This window comes from Chiloscyllium punctatum, chromosome 6, assembly GCF_047496795.1.
Source record: "Chiloscyllium punctatum isolate Juve2018m chromosome 6, sChiPun1.3, whole genome shotgun sequence".
Classification (NCBI taxonomy): domain Eukaryota; kingdom Metazoa; phylum Chordata; class Chondrichthyes; order Orectolobiformes; family Hemiscylliidae; genus Chiloscyllium; species Chiloscyllium punctatum.
The window spans coordinates 1,948,364-1,970,836 of NC_092744.1; the positions used below are offsets into that span (position 1 = coordinate 1,948,364).

Sequence of the window (22,473 nt, forward strand, 5' to 3'; positions counted from 1 at the left end):
ATGACTGAAGTATAAAAGTATAAGTATTAACCCTCCTAAATAACCACACAGACACACACAGACACACACACACACACACACACAGACTACACACATACACCTGGGCACACACACGTGCACACAAACTCACACACATACACACGCACAAGTGCACGCGCACACACACACATGCACGCGCGCACACACAGACACACACACAGACAGATACACACACACACACCCCCACATGACACACGCACACACCCACACTCTGTCTCACACACAAACACACAAACATATCCATGCGCACACACAGGCACACACACACTCTCTCTCACGCACACACACACATGCGCGCATACAGACACACAGACAGATACACACAACCCTCACACACACCCACACACACACGTACCCACACTCACACGCGCGCACACACACATACATGCACCCACACTCTCACACACACGCGCACATGCACACACACAGACACACACGTGCGCACTCACACACAGACACACACGTGCGCACTCACACACAGACACACACGTGTGCGCACACACACAGACACTGGTTAAAGAAAAACATACATTCTTTGCAGTTATCAATTTTTTGACTAAAAATACTTCAACCAATGTGAGTAGCCTCATCTCATTGAGGGCAATATCAGCCAAGGCTACACCTGTTTTTCAAAAGTGAGTATTTGCAATCACAAAACTGAGGGTCCCTGAGAATCTACTCACTAGTTTGCAGAAGATAAAGTGAGGACTGTACATGTGGAGTGAACTTCCTGAGGAAGTGGTGAATGTGGGTACATTTGCAACATTTAAAAGGCATTTGGATAAGTACATGAATAGGAAAAGTTTGGAGGGACGTGGGCCAGGAGCAGGCAGGTGGGACTAGTTTAGTTTGAGATTCTGTTCACTGTGGACTGGTTGGAATGAAGTGTTTGTTTCTGTGCTGTATGACTCTATGACTATGACTCTATGTGTACCAGATATCTCAGTTTCACAGCTGATGAAATACTTTTGAAATACAGTCATCTTTACAACATGTGAAATGTGGCAGCTATGTATCACACAGCAATACTCTACAGACATTAATGTGTCCATGACCAGGTAATGTTCATCTGATAATGATTGAGGGGTAAATGAGGGCACCATATTTAAATCTCTTGCTTTTCTTCAAAATAGCATGATTGGATCTTTCTGGATAAAGTGGCCTCTGTTTAAGGTGTCATCTGAAATATAGCATCTCAGACTGTGCAGCGTTCCCTCAGTACTGTGCAGCGTTCCCTCAGTACTGTGCAGCGTTCCCTCAGTACTGTGCAGCGTTCCCTCAGACTGTGCAGTGTTCCCTCAGACTGTGCAGTGTCCCTCAGTACTGTGCAGTGTTCCCTCAGACTGTGCAGCGTTCCCTCAGACTGTGCAGCGTTCCCTCAGGACTGTGCAGCGTTCCCTCAGGACTGTGCAGCGTTCCCTCAGACTGTGCAGCGTTCCCTCAGGACTGTGCAGCGTTCCCTCAGTACTGTGCAGTGTTCCCTCAGTACTGTGCAGCGTTCCCTCAGACTGTGCAGTGTTCCCTCAGTACTGTGCAGCGTTCCCTCAGTACTGTGCAGCGTTCCCTCAGACTGTGCAGTGTTCCCTCAGACTGTGCAGTGTCCCTCAGTACTGTGCAGTGTTCCCTCAGACTGTGCAGCGTTCCCTCAGTACTGTGCAGCGTTCCCTCAGACTGTGCAGCGTTCCCTCAGTACTGTGCAGCGTTCCCGCAGTACTGTGCAGCGTTCCGCAGTACTGTGCAGCGTTCCCGCAGTACTGTGCAGCATTCCCTCAGTACTGTGCAGCGTTTCCTCAGACTGTGCAGCGTTCCCTCAGTACTGTGCAGCGTTCCCTCAGTACTGTGCAGCGTTCCCTCAGACCGTGCAGTGTTCCCTCAGACTGTGCAGTGTCCCTCAGTACTGTGCAGTGTTCCCTCAGACTGTGCAGCGTTCCCTCAGACTGTGCAGCGTTCCCTCAGGACTGTGCAGCGTTCCCTCAGGACTGTGCAGTGTTCCCTCAGACTGTGCAGCGTTCCCTCAGGACTGTGCAGCGTTCCCTCAGGACTGTGCAGCGTTCCCTCAGTACTGTGCAGTGTTCCCTCAGTACTGTGCAGCGTTCCCTCAGACTGTGCAGTGTTCCCTCAGTACTGTGCAGCGTTCCCTCAGTACTGTGCAGCGTTCCCTCAGACTGTGCAGTGTTCCCTCAGACTGTGCAGTGTCCCTCAGTACTGTGCAGTGTTCCCTCAGACTGTGCAGCGTTCCCTCAGTACTGTGCAGCGTTCCCTCAGACTGTGCAGCATTCCCTCAGTACTGTGCAGCGTTCCCTCAGTACTGTGCAGCGTTCCCGCAGTACTGTGCAGCGTTCCGCAGTACTGTGCAGCGTTCCCGCAGTACTGTGCAGCGTTCCCTCAGTACTGTGCAGCGTTTCCTCAGACTGTGCAGCGTTCCCTCAGTACTGCACCAGAACAACAGGCTTGATTTATGTATTCCTGCCTTTGATTGATATGTCATAATTCTGAGATGGGGAATTGGTTTAGCTGGGTTGGCTAGGTCATTAGTTTACAGAGCAGTGTGATACCAACAGCCTGAGTTTAATTCCTAAAACCAGTTTGAGGTTACCATGAAGAACTCTCCTTTGCAACCTCATCCCTCACCTGGGGTCTGGTGGCCCTCCGGTTAAATCACCGCCAGTCGCTTCTCTCTAATGAGAGAACAGCCCCTATTGATCTGGTCACGCTCTGGTGGCACACAATTCTGAGGTGAAACTGCAGGTGGCAATGTTTATTGGAGTTCATTCTTTACAGACAGTCAAAAATATCATCAAAATGACGCAAATGAAAATGAACATTGGGTTTGGATATTAATGCCCGTAACATTTAAGATGTAATTGTAATAAGTGGATCACACCGGATGGAAGTTTTACAAAATGAATTGGCTTTGTGGCTCCGAACTTGCAGTTGAGTGATGCAAATGAATTCTCTTCCTGACCCATCACTTGGTTTTGGAGGTTCTCAGTTACTATTTGTCTTTCCTCTTCAGAGATGCCTATCTGAAAGCCTCTTTTACAACAGCAAGGAAGTGCAGCACACCACAATGTACCAATATTCTTCACATTCTACAAAGTGTATACTGTAAAAGCTATCCCCAGATACCTGAATCCACTAATCTGTTACAACTAGTCTGTATTACATGTGACGAAAGCAGAGCTCCTCTAACACTGTTTGATCAGAGCCAAAGGAATATAACCACTGACATCAGATAACTGTCTACCTCAAATCCCCTTATTCACTAAAGGGCACAGAGACATAGACTGCTTTAGAATCAAGGATTCAAGGCAGTTTCCCTCAAACATAGCATTAATGAGAAGTAATTTGTGAACCTAATTATATATTTAAGGAATAAAATCCCTCAACAATTAACGAAATGGTCATGGTGAACATATCACCCATATGAATACAGTTAACTGCTCAACAACTTTGAAAAACTTGCAATTCTATTAATGTTAATGACCTTCTCACTGGGTTCCCTGCTTCCATTGTCAAACTGAACAAAGAACAAAGCATTATTTGGATAATGCAGGAGCAGCACTGTTTCTGCATGGTAATGAAGCATATAAGGCAAATGTGAAAACCACTACACCACAGAAACACATTGTTATCGCGATTGCCTCACACAGGAAAGGTGCCTGCTTCAATACCAGGTTGTTCCTTCGTTATCAAAATAAAGTGACTTCTTCCCACATTCCTGATGAAAGGCTTATGCTCGAAACATCAACTCTCCTGCTCCTCAGATGCTGCCTAACCAGCTGTGCTTTTCATAGAATCCCTACTGCATGGAAACAGGCCCTTCAGTCCAACAAGTCAACGACCATGCAAAGACTAACCCATCCAGACCATTCCCCTATATTTACCCCTGATTAATGCACCTAACCTACACATCCTTGAACACTCTGGGCAAGTTAGCATGGCCAATTCACCTGACCTGCACATTTTTGGACTGTGGGAAGAAATCCACGCAGACACGGGGAGAACATACAAACTCGACACAGAGACTCGCCCGAGGCTAGAATTGAACCGGGGTCCCTGGTGCTATGAGACAGCAGTGCTAATCATTGAGCTGCCATGCTTTCTCAGTGTCACAGTTTTTGACTCTGATCTCCAGCAATCCTCAATTTATCCCGAAACAAAGAACAAGGAACATCATGGCACAGTAACAGGTCTCTCAGCCCACCAAGGTTGCACCAATACATGTCACCTTTCTAAAACATCAATCCTTTTCTCACTACATGATCCATATCCCTCAGCTGATTGAATATCTCTGTGAAAATGCCTCTTAAATGTTGCCGTTATACCAACCTCCACCAGCTCCTCTGGCAGTGCATTCCAGGCACCTACTACCCTCTGTGTAAAAAACACTGCCTCTCACATCTCCTTTAAACTTACCCCCTTTTACCTTAAACCTATGTTCCCAGTAATTGACATTTCTATCTTGGGGAAGTAGCCTATCTGACTATCCACTCTATCCATCCCTGTCATAATTTTATAAACTTCTATCATGTTGTCCCTCATCCTTCAACATTTATGTGAAAATAAACCAGTTTGTCCAGTCTCTCCTCATAGCTAATACCATCCAAACCAGAAACGTCCTGGTAAACAATTTCTGTACCCTCGATAAAGCATCCACATCCTTCTAGCAGTATGGTGATCAGAATTGGACACAATATTCCAAATGTGTCTGAGCTAAAGTTTGATACAGCTGCAATATGACTTGCCAATTTTTACATTCTATGCCCCAACTGATAAAGATAAACATGTCATCTGTCTTCTTGACCACCGAATCCAATTGTATTGTCACTTTCAGGGACCTAGGGACTTGAACATCTCGATTCCTCTTGAACATCTTGATGCTATTATGGGTGTAGACCTTCCAAAATGCATTACCTCACATTTGTCTAGATTAAATTCCGTGTGTCATTTCCCCTCCCAAGTCTCCAGCCTATCTATATCCTGCTGTATCCTCTGGCAACCCTTCCCAATATCTGCAGTTCCATCAGTCTTTGTGCTGTCCACAAATTTATTAGTCAGATTACTTATATGCTTCTCCAAATCATTTATGTATATATTACAAACAACAAGGGTCCCAGCACTGATCCCTGTGGAACACCACTGATCACAGATTTCCACTGTTACTCTGTCCAGACCCATTCCTGTATCCATCTTACCAGCTCACAGTGAATACCATGTGACTTCACATTCTGTATCAATCGCCATGAGGGACCTTACCAAAGGCCTTGTTAAAGTCATTATGGAAAACATCCAATGCTCTGCCCTCATCAATCATCTATGGCACTTCCTCAAAAAACTCAAATCAAATTTGTGAGGCACGTGGCTTGAGAGATGGTGTAGGAGGGAAGGGTTCAGATTTGTTGGACATTGGGACTGGTTCTGGGGGAGGTGGGACTATTACAAAATGGACGGGCTACATCTGAACCAGACTGGAACCAATGTCCTTGGGAGAGTTTTTGCTACTGCTGTTGGGGAGGTTTTAAACTAATGTGGCAGGAGACTGGGAACCAGAAGGGAAAACAAGTCGGCAGCGAGTTGGAGACAGGAGACTGTAAGAATTATGAAGATAAGTGTTAATAAGGGAAGAGTAGGCAGAGAGCAGGTGAGTGCAAAAGAACTGGCGGCCTGAAATGCATCTACTTTAATGCAAGGAGTATAGTGTGTAAGGCAGATGAACTTAGGGCTTGGATTGGTGCCTGGGAGTATGACGTTGTTGCAATCACAGAGACTTGGTTGAAGGAAGGGCATGATGATTGGCAACTAAATGTTCCAGGATATAGACCCTTCAGACAGGACAGGGAGGGAAGTAAAAGGTGGGGAGGAGATGCATTGCTGGTCAGGGATGATATCACGGCTGTGTTAAAGGAGGACACTATGGAGGGCTTGGGTAGTGAGGCATTATGGGTGGAGCTGAGAAATAAGAAGGGTGCAGTTACATTGTTGGGGCTGTATTACAGACCTCCCAACAGTGAGGGTGAGGTAGAAGAACAAATAGGTAAACAGATTATGGAAAGATGTAAAGGCAAGAGGGTGGTGGTGATGGGAGATTTTAATTTTCCCAACATTGATTGGGATACACTTAGTGTCAGAGGTCTGGATGGGGTAGAATTTGTAAGAAGCATCCAGGAGAGTTTTCTAGAGCAGTATGTCAATAGTCTGGCAAGGGAAGGGTCCATATTGGACCTGGTGTTGGGGAACGAGCCAGGACAGGTGGTAGAAGTTGTGGTGGGGGATTTCTTTGGGAACAGTGACCACAATTCTGTAAGTTTTAGAATACTCATAGATAAAGAAGAGAATGGTCCTAAGGAAAGAGTACGAAACAGGGCCAAGGCCAGTTATATCAAAATTAGGCAGGAACTCAAATGTGGATTGGGCACAGCTATTTGAAGGGAAGTCCACATTTGAGATGTGGGAGGCTTTCAAAGATAGTGTAGGATAGGCATGTCCCGTTGAAGGCAAATGTTAGGAAAGGCAAGATTCATGAACTGTGATGACAGGAGAAATTGTACGACTAGCAAAGAGGAAAAGGGAAGCGTACATAAGGTCTAGGCAGCTAAGAACAGAATGGGCCCTGGAAGAATATCAGGAGAGTAGGACAAGTCTTAAACAAGAAATCAAGTGGGGTAAAAGGGGTCATGAAATAGCTTTAGCAAGCAGAATTAAGGAGAATCCCAAAGCATTTTATTCTTATATAAGAAGCAAGCAGGTAACTAGAGAAAGGATTGGTCCACTAAAGGATAACGAAGGAAGGCTGTGTGTCGAACCTGAGAGAATGGGTGAGATTCTGAATGATTACTTTGCATGTTCACTGAGGAGAGGGACATGATGAATGTTGAGATTAGAGATAGAAGTTTGATTAGTCTGGATCACGTTGGCATAAGTAGGGAAGATGTGTTGGGTAGGCTAGAAGTTATTAAGGTGGACAAATCCCCAGGACCGGATGGGATCTATCCCAGGTTGCTGAGGGAGACAAAAGAGGAAATAGCTGGGACCCTGATAGACATCTTTGTAGCATCCTTAAATACGGTGAGGTGCTGGAGTGCTGGAGGGTTGCTCATGTTGTCCCCCTGTACAAGAAGGGTAGAAGGGATACTCCAGGTAACTACAGACCAGTGAGCCTGATGTCAGTGGTGGGAAAGTTGCTGGAGAAGGTACTGAGGGATAGGATCGAAAAGAATGAGCTTATCAGTGATAGGCAATATGGTTTGGTGTGGGGGCGATCGGGCCTTAGCAACTTAATAGAGTTCTTCGAGGAAGTGACCAAGTTGTTAGATGAAGAAAGGGCTGTTGATGTCATGTACATGGACTTGAGTAAGGCGTTTGTTAAGGTTCCCCATTGTAGACTAATGGAGAAAGTGAAGTCACATGGTGTGCAGAGTGTTCCAGCTAGGGGGATAAAGAACTGGTTGAGCAACAGGAGACAGAGAGTAGTAGTTGAAGGGAGTTTCTCGAAATGGAGAAAGGTGACCAGTGGTGTTCCACAGGGGTCAGTATTGGGGCCACTGTTGTTTGTAATATACATAAATGATCTGGAAGAGGGTATTGTTGGTCTGATCAGCAAGTTTGCAGATGACACGAAGATTGGTGGAGTAGCAGAAAGCATAAGGGACTGTTAGAGAATACAGGAAAATATAGATAGACTGGAGAGTTGGGCAGAGAAGTGGCACATAGAGTTCAATCCAGAAAAAATGAGGTGATGCACTTAGGGAAAGTCTAATTCTCGAGCAAATTATACAGTAAACGGAAGAGCCTTGGGAAAAGTTGATGAGCAGAGAGATCTGGGAGTTCAGGTCCATTGCTCGCTCTCTCAGTGGAGCAGGTAAGGGCTGTTTGGCAGTGGCTGCTTGAAGGCTCGGTGACGTTTGTTTAATGGTTTAAATTTGAAAGTTTTTTTTTAAAAATGCGCAGAGCGGACCCGGAAGCTGGAGAAGCGCAAGCTTACCCGGGTAGGTTTTTTTCCCTATAAAAGCGCGCAGGAGAGGAACCCGAGGCACTACAGAGGTAGTGTCTCCCACCCGCCCTCCTCCTCTAACCTAATAATAAGGCCCGTTTTGGTAAGTAGGTAAGTGCTGCATTTTGCTTGTTCTACTTTTTAGACCTAGTTTGTTTTTTTTTAAAAGGTTACTTTTCGAGGGATGGCAGTGAAGGCAGTGCAATGTTCCTCCTGCAACATGTATGAGGTGAGGGATGCCATGGACGTCCCTGCTGATTACACTTGCAGGAAGTGCACCCATCTCCAGCTCCTCCAAGACTGTGTTAGGGAACTGGAGCTGGAGTTGGATGAACTTCGGATCATTCGGGAGGCAGAGGGGGTCATAGATCGGAGCTACAGGGAAGTAGTAACTCCAAAGATGGCAGATAGATGGGTGACAGTGAGGGGGAGTGGGAGGAAGCAGCCAGTGCAGGGGCCCCCTGCGGTCATTCCCCTCAAGAACAAGTATACCGTTTTGGATACTTGTGGGGGGGGGACTTACCAGGGGTAAGCAATGGGGTTCAGGCCTCTGGCACGGAGCCTGTCCCCGTTGCTCAGAAGGGAAGGGTGGAGAAAGGTAGAGCGATAGTTATTGGGGACTCAATAGTGAGGGGCACAGATAGGCGGTTTTGTGGGGGCGACAGAGACTCACGATTGGTATGTTGCCTCCCAGGTGCAAGGGTACGTGACATCTCTGATAGTGTTTTCCGGCTCCTTAAGGGGGAGGGGGAGCAGCCTGAAGTCGTGGTCCATATTGGCACCAATGACATAGGTAGGAGGAGGGCTGAGGATGTTAGGCAGGCTTTCAGGGAGCTAGGTTGGAAGTTCAGAGTTAGAACAAATAGAGTTGTTGTCTCTGGTTTGTTACCCGTGCCACGTGATAGAGAGTCGAGGAATAGGGAGAGAGAAGAGTTAAATGCGTGGCTACAGGGATGGTGCAGGAGGGAGGGATTTCGGTACTTGGATAACTGGGGTTCTTTCTGGGGAAGGTGGGACCTCGATAAACAGGATGGTCTACACCTGAACCTGAGGAGCACCAGTATCCTTGGGGGGAGGTTTGCTAGTGCTCTTTCCGGGGAGGGGTTTAAACTAACTCTGCAGGAGCATGGGAACCTGGACTGTAGCTTTAGGGTGCAGGACCTGGAGTGTAGGGAGGTTAGGAACATGGCATCGATCTCGAAGGAGGGTGCTTGTTAACAGGAATGTGGCTTGAAGTGTGTATATTTCAATGCCAGAAGTATAAGAAATAAGGTAGGTGAGCTTGCAGCATGGGTTGGTACCTGGGACTTCGATGTTGTGGCTATTATGGAGACATGGGTAGCACAGGGACAGGATTGGCTGTTGCAGCTTCCAGGGTTTAAATGTTTTAGTAGGGTCAGAGGTGGGGGTAAAAGAGGGGGAGGTGTGGCATTGCTTGTCAAAGATAGTATTACAGCGGTGGAAAGGACGATGGATGAAGACTCGCCATCTGAGGTAGTTTGGGCTGAGGTTAGGAATAGGAAAGGTGGGGTCACCCTGTTAGGAGTTTTCTACAGGCCTCCTAATAGTCCTAGAGACGTAGAAGAAAGGATTGTGAGGAGGATTCAGAAGAGTGAAAGTAACTTTCCTGATATTGATTGGGAAAGCTATAGCTCGAGTTCGTTAGATGGGTCGGTGTTTGCCCAATGTGTGCAGGAGGGTTTCCTGACATAATATGTAGACAGGCCAACAAAAGGTGAGGCCATACTGGATTTGGTTCTGGGTAACGAACCAGGCCAGGTGTTAGAATTGGAGGTAGGTGAGCACTTTGGGGACAGTGACCACAATTCGGCGACTTTTACTCTAGTGATGGAGAGGGATAAGTGTGCACTGCAGGGCAAGAGTTATAGCTGGGGACAGGGAAATTATGATGCAGTGAGGCATGACTTAAGATGCGACGCTTGGAAAAGTAGGCTTCAAGGGAAGGGCGCAATCGATATGTGGAACTTGTTCAAGGAGCAACTATTGAGTGTCCTTGATAAGTATGTACCTGTCAGGCAGGGAGAAAGGGTCGTGTGAGGGAGCCGTGGTTTAATAAGGAATTGGAATCCCTTGTTAAAGGGAAGAGGGCGGCCTTTGTAAAGATGAGGCGTGAAGGTTCAATTGGGGCGATTGAGAGTTATAAGGTAGCCAGGAAGGATCTGAAGAGAGAGCTAAGAGCAGCAAGGAGGGGACATGAAAAGTCCTTAGTTGGTAGGATTAGGGAAAACCCAAAGGCTTTCTATAGGTATGTCAGGAATAAAAGAATGACTAGGGAAGGAATAGGTCCAGTCAAGGATAGTAGTGGGAAGTTGCGTGTGGAGGCTAAAGAGATTGGGGAGACACTGAATGAATACTTTTCGTCAGTATTCACTCAGGAACAGGACATTGTTGCCGATGTGAATACTGAGTCACAATTAATTAGAATGGACGGCTTTGAGGTATGTAGGGAAGAGGTATTGGAAATTCTGGAAAGGGTGAAAGTAAATAAGTCCCCTGGGCCTGATGGCATTTATCCTAGGATTCTCTGGGAAGCAAGGGAGGAGATTGCAGAGCCATTAGCCTTGATTTTTATGTCCTCATTGTCTACGGGAATAGTGCCAGAAGACTGGAGGATAGCAAATGTGGTTCCCTTGTTCAAGAAGGGGAATAGGGATAGCCCGAGTAACTATAGGCTGGTGAGTCTCACTTCTGGTGTGGGCAAAGTCTTAGAGAGAATTGTAGGGGATAAGATTTATGAACATCTGGATAGGAATAATGTGATCAAGGATAGTCAGTATCGTTTTGTGAAGGGCAGGTCGTGCCTCACAAACCTTATTGAATTCTTTGAGAAGGTGACTAAGGAGGTGGACGAGGGTAAAGCGGTAGATGTGGTGTATACGGGTTTTAGTAAGGCATTTGATAAGGTTCCACATGGTAGGCTACTGCAAAAAATACAGAGGTATGGCATTGAGAGTGAGTTGGAGGTTTGGATTAGGAATTGGCTGGCTGGAAGAAGACAGAGGGTAGTAGTTGATGGTAAAGGTTCATCTTGGAGTGCAGTTATTAGCGGTGTTCCGCAAGGATCTGTTTTGGGACCATTGCTGTTGGTCATTTTTATAAATGACCTGGAGGAGGGGCTAGAAGGTTGGGTGAGCAAGTTTGTGGATGATACGAAAGTCGGTGGAGTTATTGACAGTGAGGAAGGATGTGGCAGGTTACAGCGGGATATAGATAAGCTGCAGAGCTGGGCAGAAAGGTGGCAAATGGAGTTCATTGTAGCTAAGTGTGAAGTGATTCACTTTGGTATGAGTAACAAGAAGATGGGGTACTGGGCTAATGGTCGGATACTTGGTAGTGTGGATGAGCAGAGGGATCTTGGTGTCCATGTACACAGATCTCTGAAAGTTGCTACCCAGGTAAATAGTGCTGTTAAGAAGGCATATGGTGTACTGGGCTTTATTGGTAGAAGAATTGAGTTCCGGAGTCCTGAGGTCATGTTGCAGTTGTATAAGACTCTAGTGCGGCCGCATCTGGAGTATTGTGCGCAGTTTTAGTCGCCATACTATAGGAAGGATGTGGAGGCACTGGAACGGGTGCAGAGGAGGTTTACCAGGATGTTGCCTGGTATGGTAGGAAGATCCTATGAGGAAAGGCTGAGGCACTTGGGGCTGTTTACATTGGAGAAATGAAGGTTTAGGGGTGACTTGAAAGAGGTGTACAAGATGATTAGGGGGTTAGATAGGGTTGACAGTGAGAACCTTTTTCCACGTATGGAGTCAGCTATTACGAGGAGGCATAGCTTTAAATTAAGGGGTGGTAGGTATAGGACAGATGTTAGGGGTAGATTCTTTACTCAGCGAGTCGTGAGTTCATGGAATGCCCTGTCAGTATCAGTGGTGGACTCTCCCTCTTTATGGTCATTCAAGAGGGCATTGGATAGGTATATGGAGGTTATTGGACTAGTGTAGGTTAGATAGGCTTGGATCAGCACAACATCGAGGGCCAAAGGGCCTGTACTGCGCTGTATTTTTCTATGTTCTATGTACCCTGAAGGTTTCTGCACAGGTGGATAGAGTGGTCAAGAAGACATTTAGTATGCTTGCCTTCATCGGACGGGGTATTGAGTATAAGAGCTGACAGGTCATGTTAAAATTGTACAAGACATTGGGTTCGGCCACATTTAGAATACTGTGTACAGTTCTGGGCGCCACATTACCAAAAGGATGTGGACGCTTTGGAGAGGGTGCAGAGAAGGTTTACGAGGATGTTGCCTGGTATGGAAGGTGCTAGCTATGAAGAGAGGTTGAGTCGGTTAGGTTTATTTTCACTAGAAAAAAGGAGATTGAGGGGGGACCTGATTGAGGTTTACAAAATCATGAAGGGTATAGACAGGGTGGATAGAGACAAGCTTTCTCCCAGGGTGAAGGATTCAATAACGAGAGGTCACGCTTTCAAGGTGAGAGGTGGAATGTTTAAGGGGGATACACGCGGCAAGTACTTCACACAGAGGGTGGTGGGTATCTGGAACACGTTGCCAGCAGAGGTGGTAGAGGCAGGCACGGGAGATTCATTTAAGATGCATCTGGACAGATGCATGAGTAGGTGAGGAGCAGAGGGATACAGATGCTTAGGAATTGACCGACAGGTTTAGACAGTAGATTTGGATCGGCTCAGGCTTGGAGGGCCGAAGGGCCTGTTCCTGGGCTGTAAAATTTCTTTGTTCTTTGTTTTTTTCCAGCACAAAGCTATGCTGCCTATTGCTAATAAATCCATATTTTTCCAAATGTGAGTAAATCCTATCTCTAAGAATCTCTGCAATAATTTCCCTAGCACTGACATAAGACTCACTGGTCTATAATTTTCCAGATTATCCTTGTTGCCCTTCTTAAACAAAAAGAACAACTTTGGCTATTCCCCAGCCCTCTGGGACCTGTCCTGTGACGAAACAGAATATAGAGATTTTGTGCAATGTCTCACCAATTTCCTCCCCTGCCTCCCTCAGCATTCTGGGACAGATCCCATCAAGCCCAAGGCACTTGCCGACCTTAATGCTTTTTAAAACACCCAACACCACCACCTCTTTTTATATTGACATGCCCTAGATACATCAACATACCCCTCACCTGACTCCACCATCCACCACAGGCTTCTCATTGGTGAATGCTGATGCAAAGTATTCATAAAGGACCACACTCCCTTCCTTCGGTTCCACGCCTAAATTCCACCGTTTGCCCTTGAGTGGACCAACCATTTCTCCAGAGACCCTCTTCCTCTTTACTTATATATGAAACGCTTTGCAATTTTCCTTAATCCTGTTTGCCAAAAACATTTCATTTCATGCCCCCTTCTTAATTCTTTCTTTAAGTTCTTTCCTGGTTTTTTAATATTCTTCAAGGACTCAGCCTGTCTTCAGTTTCCTACACTTTACGTTTGCCTCTTTTGCCTTTTTGAATAAGCTCTCAATTTCTCTCATCATCCAAGGTTCCTGAGCTCTAATCAACTGACCTTTAAAAGATTCCCACTTGCCAGATGTGGATTTATCATCAATAAATACAGCTGCTCACCCTCCCCCTTCAGAATAACCTGTGCCCGCTGAGAGAAATTCTTAGCCCTGGCACCAAGGAGACAGCACACTATCCTGGAGTCTCGCTCACAACTATCGAAATGCCCACCTGTGCCCTGACTGTAGAGTTCCCTATCACTAATACTCGCCTACACTTTGACCCTGAGTCACGGTGCCACTGATCTGCTGCTGCTTTTCCCTGAGTGGCCATTTCCCCCCACAGTATCCAAGCCAGTATCCCTGTTTGAGAGGGGGATGGGCACAGGGGACTCCTGCACTGCCTGCCCACACTTTCTCTTCTGTCTGTGTAGCCCCTAATGACGGTGTGACCACCTCACTGACACTCCATGACATTCTCAGCCTTGGGAATGCTCCATAGTGACTCCATCGCAGCCCCAGCCACTCCTTATGGCAAATTGAGAGCTGCAGCTGAACACCTCTGAAAATCCACACCAAGATTCACCCCCAGAGTCACTGACCCCACCCCCGTCCCCCCCGCCCAGGTATTTATCCTGCTGTTAGCCCCCAGGGTCACTCTGACTGACCCTCCTCCTCAGGTATTTATCCTACTGTTAACCCCCAGGGTCACTCTGACTGACCCCCCCCCCCAGGTATTTATCCTGCTGTTAGCCCCCAGGGTCACTCTGACTGACCCCCCTCCTCAGGTATTTATCCTACTGTTAACCCCCAGGGTCACTCTGACTGACCTCCCCCCCTCAGGTATTTATCCTACTGTTAACCCCCAGGGTCACTCTGACTGACCCCCCTCCTCAGGTATTTATCCTGCTGTTAACCCCCAGGGTCACTCTGACTGACCTCCCCCCCTCAGGTATTTATCCTACTGTTAACCCCCAGGGTCACTCTGACTGACCCCCCCCCCAAAGTATTTATCCTACTGTTAACCCCCAGGGTCACTCTGACTGACCCCCCCCCCCCCCCACCAGGTACCCCCAGGGTCACTCTGATTTACCCCCCCCCTCGAAGTATTTATCCTACTGTTCACCCCCAGGGTCACTCTGACTGACCCCCCCCCCACCCCGACCCCCCAGGTACCCCCAGGGTCACTCTGATTTACCCCCCCCCCGAAGTATTTATCCTACTGTTCACCCCCAGGGTCACTCTGACTGACCCCCCCCCCACCCCGACCCCCCAGGTACCCTCAGGGTCACTCTGACTGACGCCGCCCCCCAGGTATTTATCCTGCTGTTAACCCCCAGGGTCACTCTGACTGACCCCCCCCCCCCAGGTATTTATCCTGCTGTTAACCCCCAGGGTCACTCTGACTGACCCCCCCCCTCAGGTATTTATCCTACTGTTACCCCCCAGAGTCACTCTGACTGACCCCCCCCCCAGGTATTTATCCTGCTGTTAACCCCCAGGGTCACTCTGACTGACCCCCCCCCAGGTATTTATCCTACTGTTACCCCCCAGGGTCACTCCGACTGACCCCACTCTTCAGGTATTGTTCCTACTGTCACTGGATAAATTGGGATGAACTGAGTAACTCTGGTGCACTGGAGATGTGTACTTTATTATAAAGCAATGCACTTCATTTCATCAAATCTGGGTCATTGAGACAGGAAACCTTTAAATGTACAGTGAGGAGCATGTGAAGTGTCATAGCTTTCAAGGCAATGGGTCCAGTGTGGGATCAGTGAGGTGTATCTTTGGCAGTGCAGACTCAATGGGCCGAAGGGCCTCTTCTGTACTGTATTATTCTACATTTTTATGATCATTGTGGGATTTGCTCTTCTCCAATTCAGCATAATCTTCTCATTTGAATATCAGTCCATCTTCCATATCTCCCTCCAACAAACAGTGAATAAATGATGCTTAGAGTGAATTTCAGTCTGAAATTCATTGCTCCCCAGAAATTGTTCAATTGACATGAATTTTCCAAGAAGATCCCAAGGTGTAGCCTTAACATTTTTTAGAAGTTTGAAAGCTGAAGAAAGTTACAGCTTCAAAAATTGGGTAAGTTCAATGTTTACAGTTTCCTTTTAAGAAACTCTGAATCTAGCAGCAGGTCCCTTCTCAGGAATGACTGTTAAACAGAGGTGTTCATTATGGCAACAAAGTCTAATTCACTTTGCACATAGTCCAAGATTGCATCTAGCAATGTGGTGAATGTTCAACTAATTTGTTGATATTATCTATGGCATCATATGATGAATCATTTTTCAATAATATTCTCTGCATCGCAAAATGAAAGCTGAATGCAAGATCAAGTAAATAAAAGTTATTTGATGTTTGATTTTAATAAGAAGCAGCACAGCTGCTCATCAAACACCAAAAAGATGATATCACGGTAAACGCTTTTGAAACCAAACTAAAGCTAGATGTTGCTGTTACAAAGTGATTCAAGAGTTAACTGAACATTGCTTCAGGTTTTTGACTGTGGATAAGTATGTCTGTTAACCCAAGCTTTTATTATTTTTGGGAGTTGCAATAAATTCATGATAATACCCATACAGTGGGCTGTTCAATGGAGTGGTAAGATGAATAATGAGTGCTAACAGCTGTTAGCAATGTTAAACGTCCATTTAAACCTCAGTGGTAAAGCAAGGGAAAGTAGGGCAGCTGGTAAACATTGCAATGTTTCTGTGCTATGGAAGCTGTGAGACAGAGAAGTGAAGTCTGATGGCCATGTGCTGTGAAATCCTATTGACAGAGGGAGAGACCAAGACAATTATATTAAAGGCTGGCTTAGAAAGGTCTGGGTCAGTAGATCCTGAAGGAAGTACACAAGTCTTTCAGAGCTATGTCTGGTGCCTTATTAATCTGAAAAGATATGAGGATAAGGGGATGCATTTTGTCTCAGGCAATATTCCAAAGTTGTTAGAAGAACTTCAATAGCTCAACAGAAAAGAAATTGGGCATGGTGTGAGAGTTACAACACAATATTTGCCCAGGCAATCTTGAAAATCTTTTCGGCTAAATCATGCAGACGATACAAAGATAGGTGGAGTTGTGGACAGTGAGGAGGGCTGTTATCGGCTGCAGAGGGACTTAGATATGATGCAGAGCTGGGCTGAGGAGTGGCAGATGGAGTTCAACCCTGCCAAGTGTGAGGTTGTCCATTTTGGAAGGACAAATAAGAATGTGGAATACAGGGTTAATGGTAGGGTTCTTGGTCAGGTGGAGGAACAGAGGGATCTTGGGGTCTATGTACATAGATCTTTGAAGGTTGCCACTCAGGTGGATAGAGTTTGTAAGAAGGCCTATGGAGTATTATCGTTCATTAGCAGAGGGATTGAATTCAAGAGTCGTGAGGTGATGTTGCAGCTGTACAGGACTTTGGTAAGGCCACATTTGGAGTACTGTGTGCAGTTCTGGTCGCCTCACTTTAGGAAAGATGTGGAAGCTTTGGAGAGGGTGCAGAGAAGATTTACCAGGATGTTGCCTGGAATGGAGAGTAGGTCGTACGAGGATAGGTTGAGAGTTCTCGGCCTTTTCTCGTTGGAATAGCGAAGGATGAGGGGTGACTTGATAGAGGTTTATAAGATGATCAGAGGAATAGATAGAGTAGACAGTCAGAAACTTTTTCCCCGGGTACAACAAGGGGACATAAATTTAAGGTGAAGGGTGGAAGGTATAGGGGAGATGTCAGGGGTGGGTTCTTTACCCAGAGAGTGGTGGGGGCATGGAATGCACTGCCCGTGGGAGTGGTAGAGTCAGATTCATTGGCGACCTTTAAGCGGCATTTGGATAGGTACATGGATGGGTGCTTAATCTAGGATAGAAGTTCGGCACAACATCGTGGGTCGAAGGGCCTGTTCTGTGCTGTATTGTTCTATGTTCTATGTTCTATGTCGTGAAATAGCAGAGGGTTGCTCAGCATTGCGGTGGCCCAGGTGATAACCTCTGAACTGATGCAGGGGAGAGCAGATACAAGTGCCATGGGTGATAAACTGGTGGTGAATGTAGGAAGAGAAGGTGGGACTAGGGTGAAACAACGTTAATGATTGTTTGCACCATCTATCGTTCAAACTAGGGACATTGTGAAGCCAAGGAAATTGGATCTATGCTCTTCAAAGTTTCATTGAAATAATGCATCAGATTCTGAAGGAGCAGTCAGTGAAACATTGTTTCTCTTGGCTGGATAATCGAAAACTTGGTGGCACAGATTTAAAGGACAAAAGATTTAGGACTGAGATGGGGAGAAGGTTGCATATCTTTGAAATACTTTAACCCAGAAAGGTATGGTTGCCGAGCCGAACTATTTAAAGTATTTCTGGTTCAGTTAGATAGACTTCTGGTCTCTCAGAGAATCAAGAGATTTGCACATTTTCCCCATGTCTGAGTGGGTTTCCTCCAGGTGCTCCGGTTTCCTCCCACAGTCTTAGGTGTGCAGGCTAGGTGGATTGGCTGTGCTAAATTGCCCATAGTGTCCAGGGATGTGCAGGCTAGGTGGGTTAGCCATGGGAAATGCAGGGTTACAGGGATAGGGTGGGGGAGTGATTCTGGGTGGGATGCTCTTCAGACGGTTGCTATGACAAGCTGGGCTGAATGGCTTTCTTCCACACTGTAGGTATTCTCTGATACTGAGTTTGGGAAGTGAGTGAAGAAATGGGATTCACTGACACAGACAATGGTTGAATGGTTTCAAAAAGGAGGTTGATGTGGTTCTGAGGGCTAAAGGAATCAGAGGGTATGGAGGGAAAGCAGGAACAGGTACTGAGTTGTAATGATCATATTAAAATAAAACAAACAAGAACAGGAATTTATCCCCCTCACTAGAACACCCTGCACACTATGTCACTTCACTTTCTCTATTAGTCTACAATGGGGAACCTTATCAAACATCTTACTAAAGTCCATGTATATAACATCAACAGCCCTTCCTTCATCTATCAACTTGGTCACTTCCTCAAAGAACTCTATTAAGTTGGTAAGGCCCGATCGCCCCCATACAAAAGTATGTTGCCTATTATTGATAAGCCCATTCTATTCTAAATATAAATAGATCCTATCCAGTACCTTCTCCAGCAACTTTCCCACCACTGACATCAGGCTCACTGGTCTGTAGTTACCTGGAATACCCTTACTACCCTTCTTGTACAGGGGGACAACATGAGCAACCTTCCAATCCTCCAGCACCTCACCTGTATTTAAGGATGCCACAAAGATATCTGTCACAGCTCCAGCTAATTCCTCTCTTGCCTCCCTCAGCAACCTGGGATAGATCTCATCCGGTCCTGGGGATTTGTCCACCTTAATAACCTCTAGCCTACCCAACACATCTTCCCTATCTATGTCAACGTGATCCAGACTAATCAAACTTCTATCTCTAATCTCAAGATTCATCTTGTCCCTCTCCTCAGTGAACACTGATGCAAAGTAATCATTCAGAATCTCACCCATTCTCTCAGGTTTGACACACAGCCTTCCTTCATTATCCTTTAGTGGGCCAATCCTTTCTCTAGTTACCTGCTTGCTTCTTATATAAGAATAAAATACTTTGGGATTCTCCTTAATTCTGCTCGCTAAAGCTATTTCATCACCCCTTTTAGTCCACTTGATTCTTCGTTTAAGACTTGTCCTACTCTTCTGATATTCCTCCAGGGCCCATTCTGTTCTTAGCTGCCTGGACCTTATGTACGCTTCCCTCTTCCTCTTGGCTAGTCGTACAATTTCTCCTGTCATCTACGGTTCACAAATCTTGTCCTTCCTATCCTATGCCTTCAATGGGACATACCTATCCTGTTCTACCTTTAACCTATCTTTGAAAGCCTCCCACATATCAAAAATGGACTTCCCTTCAAATAGCTGTGTCCAACTCACATTTCCGAGATCCAGCCTAATTTTGATATCATTGGCCCTGGCCCACTTTAGTTCTCTTTCCTTAGGACCACTCTCACCTTTACCTACAAGTATTCTAAAACTTACAGAATTGTGGTCACTGTTCCCAAAGAAATCCCCCACCGCAACTTCTACCACCTGGCCTGGCTCGTTCCCCAGTACCAGGTCCAATATGGCCCCTTCCCTCGTCGGACTATTGACATACTGCTCTAGAAAACTCTCCTGGAAGCTTCTTACAAATTCTACTCCATCCAGACCTCTGACACTAAGTGTATCCCAGTCAATGTTGGGAAAATTAAAATCTCTCATCACCACCACCTTGTTGCCTCTCCATGTTTCCATAATCTGTTAACCTGTTTGTTCTTCTACCTCACGCTCACTGCTGGGAGGCCTGTAATACAGCCCCACTAATGTAACTGCACCTTTCAGCTCCACCCATAATGCCTCAATACCCAAGACCTCCATAGTGTCCTCCTTTAGCACAGCCGTGATATCATCCCTGACCAGAAATGCAACTCCACCCCCTCTTTTACTTCCTTCCCTGTCCTGTCTGAAGCGTCTCTATCCTGGAACATTTAGTTGCCAATCATCATGCCCTTCCTTCAACCAAGTCTCTGTGATTGCAATAACATCATACTCCCAGGCACCAATCCAAGCCCTAAGTTCACCTGCCTTACACACAATACTCCCTGCATTAAATCAGATGCACATCAGGCCACCAGTTTTTTTTGCGCTCACCTGCTCTCTGCCTACTCTTCCCTTATTAACACTTATCTTCATGATTCTTACAGTCTCCAGTCTCCACCTCGCTGCCGACTTGTTTTCTCTTCTGGTTCCCAGTCCCCTGCCACATTAGTTTAAAACCTCCCCAACAGCAGTAGCAAAAACTCCCCCAAGGACATTGGTTCCAGTCTGGTTCAGATGTAGACTGTGTTGCTGGAAAAGTGCAGCAAGTCAGGCAGCATCCAAGGAACAGGAGAATCGGCATTTTGGGCATCAGCCCTTCTTCAGGATGCTGCCTGACCTGCTGTGCTTTTCCAGCAACACATTTTCTGCTCTGGTCTCCAGCACCTACAGTCCTCACTTTCTCCTCAGATGTAGACTGTCCAATTTGTAATAGTCCCACCTTCCCCAGAACTGGTCCCAATGTCCAACAAATCTGAACCCCTCCCTCCTACACCATCTCCCAAGCCACGTGTTCATCCTGTCTATTTTTTCATTTCTACGCTGGCTAGCACTGGTAGTAATCCCGAGATCACTCCCTTTGAGGTTCTTCTCTTTAACTTCTCTCCTAGCTCCCTGAATTCTCCACTGGTCCCAGGCCTCCAGTCTGAAAAACAACCCTCCACCACCACCCTCTGTCTTCTACCTTTGAGCCAGTTCTGGATCTAAACAGCTAGTTCTCCCCGTACTCAAATGTTTAGTTTTCATTTATCTGTTTTAACTTGGAGGGAATCTTGCCTTTTTCACACAGGTCCTCCCTTATAAAGCAGGGCTGGAGGGTGGAAATTGCACTGTTCAGGTGATACAGTGTGACACGGGGTTAAAAAGATCAAAGCTGTGTCAGACACGAGCTGCTGTTCGTACAGCTTTGGGCTGATCACTCAGACTGCCAGCAACAGTCCTAGACACGTCTAAAATTGAGGTACCAACCTGGTGAAACTGTAGCTCAGGATGACTGGGATTATTAAAAAAACATCCGAAGGAGTAGCACATGAGGCACAGAAGGAAGAATGGGATTAAAGGAAAAAATGAAAGTAACTGAAAAGAGAGAGACAAAGTATTTTTGTTTGTTTGTTGAGGTGTGTAAGTGGAATACTCAGCAGCTGTAATCAATTGTGTAAGTCACCAGTTGCCTTCACGTTCAATGAACTCTGTTTGTCTGCAGTCCCTGGTTAGACACACATTTCACCGAGCAAGGAACCCACCAACACAGAAATTAAAAAATAAAAGACTCCTTTCTAACATTCTGGCTTTTAAGGGAAAGGCAATATATTCCCAGAGGATTTTGTGGTTCTCTGCTTGAGAATGAGCTGACACTGCATTAGAGGCTCCCAGCTGTAGACACAGCTTAAAAGCCGCTTTGATGGCATCATATAGAATGGTGTACAATTAACTCAAGGAGCGGGTGGGGGGGGGGGGGTTATCACAGAATTGCCAAAATTGTAGTTAGGTTGTGTCTTTGTTAACTGTTTTGATAAATGAAATCAAAAGGCTAAAAAAAAATCCAAACATCCGCACGTTAGACGTTGAGACTTGGTTGCTGTCCATGGTGCTAAAACGCATCGTCAGTTATAAAAAGAAATAGAACTATAATTCTCATCTTAATTTTTGGAAATTATATCAGAAAGACAGCTTCCCACAATGAAAGGCCAGCGATAGTTTGGGGACAAGCGGCTAAATAACCTATTTGAACAAGATTTAACAACAACCCCTCAGGCTGTTTCACCTTGCTGCCATGTTCCTGAAGCAGATGGATCTGTGTGAGGGATCATTTCATGTCGCTGTGTGTTACATGGAGCGGGAGAGGAAGGCAAGTCTGACACTCGGGAGCGACTTGCCTTGTCAAATTGGAGAGATTGCTCATTTTACACAAATATCACGTGGTCGAATTCACCTTTTCCCCATCACGTGAGAGCGAGCCACATCAGGAAAGTGTTCACTTTAAGCCATGTTCCAGGATGCAGGGGAGAGAGAACACAAGGTGGGCTGCTCAGTAAAAGGCAGTCAGTTCAGTTCAGTTCCTGTTGCCCTGATTAACGAGGGGAGGGGTTGCAGCTGAAGATGCTGCTCAGACAGCTCACTCCCAGGAGGATCGAGAGCCCTGGGAACTGAGATTGAAACCAGAGTCAGCTTGCGTTGCTGCTATAGTCACTGATCCCACTCCCCTCATCGATGGGCTTGGCCAAAACCTGTCCCGAGTGCTGGCATGTTGATCAGACGGTCAGTAAATACCTGCAGACCACACACAGACAGAAACAGGGCTGCTATTTCCACAAGAAGGTAGGCTGCTTTTCGCTCGGATCGCTGATATACCGCGGGTAATTTTAGGGACTGAAGCAGTTGAGGATTGTAA

The 22,473-nt window shown here is 46.2% G+C and overlaps 1 protein-coding gene across 2 annotated transcripts in view; it reads left to right on the top strand.

Annotated features, from left to right (window-relative positions):
• Positions 1–22,064: 22,064 nt before the first annotated feature.
• The window catches only part of nyap2a (neuronal tyrosine-phosphorylated phosphoinositide-3-kinase adaptor 2a), a 353,005-nt gene continuing 352,596 nt past the window's right edge, over positions 22,065–22,473 (top strand). For both annotated transcript variants that reach the window (XM_072571890.1, XM_072571889.1), the window contains exon 1: positions 22,065–22,400. The gene's annotated coding sequence lies outside the window, so the exon portion shown is untranslated. The remainder of the gene's footprint in view (positions 22,401–22,473) is intronic.